Below are 2,249 nucleotides of genomic sequence, written 5' to 3' on the forward strand. Positions count from 1 at the left end.
ACTTTATATGTAACTTTTCCTTACTATTATTTGATAAGATAACCTTCTTTATGTTATCTTGTTATCATCAAATAGGGGGAGATTGTTGATCCTCTCTCTCAGTGATTTGATGATAATCCATTTTTTCCATACACGTTGTATTTATGTTTCTGTATTTTTCAGTTCCAGCAATCGCTGAAGAACATGCATTATAAATTCATCAGAGACAACAATACTTCAAAAAGACAACACTCACACCAAAGAACCTTCAGTAAACGTCGAAGACTGAAACTAAAGATTAGAGACTGGCGAGTACGTGATCTGAAGCGGTATTCAGTGATTACAAACCTGTCTACATATGTGTTAAGACTGCTCTAGCTTTAGCGAATGATGATGAGACCTCCAGGTCATCCCAGCATTCAACGATCAAAAGAAGTTTGCTTATCACGGTAGTTGTTGTCTTGTCCTTATGCACACAAAGGATAAACCCATACCCTTACTAAAGTTAGTACGGTACAGAGCCGATTAGTCGACTCTTTGTCCACTAACTTTAGATAAGGATGTCTGCTAAGAAATAGTGCTTTTGTACTATTTATTGTAGCAAAGGACAAGCCTTCCTATTAAGACTTGACACGCACTCTAAACCCTACCTTATTGCATTAAATGATCATTTAATGCACTGGGTATAAATAGAAGTGTTTCTTCTCCATGCATAGTGTGCGCATCACTCTCCAACCTAATTCTTACTTCAAGCATCCTCTAGCTTAAGTAAAGGATCTTTCTTGTAGGTTTCTCTTTTCTGTGTTTGCTATAGCTTCGTATATAACCAAAGATTGTTTAGATATGTTTTTCTTTACCTTATCTTTCCGCAAACAGTCTTGTAAAATCTGTACTTATCTTATCTATCAATATATATTTTAAATTTGAAAACCTTATGTTTGTATTCATCCCCCCCCCCTTTCTACAAATTGTTTCTTATCTTGTAGACCCTTTCGGGACCAACACTACTTCCCCAACTCTTCCCACAATAGGAAATGGTCCAATATATCTTGGACTTAACTTCCCTCTTTTTCCAAAACGTACCATTCCTTTCCATGGTGATAGTTTCAACATTACTCTATCACCCATTTGAAACTCAATCGGCTTCTGACGTTTATCTGCATAACTTCTTTGTCTATCTTGTGCTATTTTCATTCGTTCCCGTATTATTCCAACTTTATCTGCAGTTTGTTGAACTAACTCAGGCCCAACTAATTGTTTTTCACCTATTTCATTCCAACACAATGGAGTTCGACATTTTCGCCCATACAGAACTTCGAAAGGTGCTGCCTCAATACTTGAATGGTAGCTATTGTTGTATGCGAATTCCACCAAAGCCAAATGACTATCCTATGATCCTCCAAAATCAATTACACATGCTCTAAGCATATCTTCTAAAGTTTAGATAGTTCGTTCACTCTGTCCATCAGTCTAAGGATGATAAGTTGTACTTAGCTTAATTTGCGAACCCATTTCTCTTTGGAAGCTCTTCCAAAACATAGAAATGAACCGACTATCTCTATCATAAACAATTGATAGAGAACACCATGTCGTGTCACTACCTCATCAATGTGTAATTTTGCCAATCTCTCCATCGAATATGACTCTTTCATAGGTAAGAAGTGTGCAGATTTAGATAACCGATCWACTATCACCCATATAGCATCATACCCTTTCGATGTTCTCGGCAATTTGGTTATGAAATCTATAGTGATATGATCCCACTTCCAAATTGGAATTTCTAAAGATTGCAACTTACCATAAGGACGTTGGTGTTCAATCTTTACCTGAAGACATGTCAGGCATTGCTCAATATATTTAGCAATATCTTTCTTCATACCTGGCCACCAATAGTGTTGCTTCAAATCCCGATACATTTTATTTGTACCTGGATGTATTGCAAAACGTGACTTATGAGCCTCACCCAAAATACGTTTTCTGAGATTACCATAGCATGGTACCCAAATTCTGTTCCCGAATTTCCAAAATTCTCGGTCGTCATTCACTAAATCAGATATTAATCCACCCAATCTTTCCTGTTTGATCTTCTCCGTTTTCATTGCCTCATATTGAAATTTTCGTAACTCTTCTTGAATACTGGGTAACAACTCAACTTGTAAAGCTATAGCTTTGATAGTTCCACTTTTCTCTTGTCGACTTAACGCATCGGCCACTACGTTTGCTTTTCCTGGATGATACAAAATTTCACAATCATAATCACTTACCAATTC

The sequence above is a fragment of the Cynara cardunculus genome, assembly GCF_001531365.2.
Source record: "Cynara cardunculus var. scolymus isolate 2C chromosome LG 8, CcrdV1, whole genome shotgun sequence".
Taxonomy (NCBI): Eukaryota; Viridiplantae; Streptophyta; class Magnoliopsida; order Asterales; family Asteraceae; genus Cynara; species Cynara cardunculus.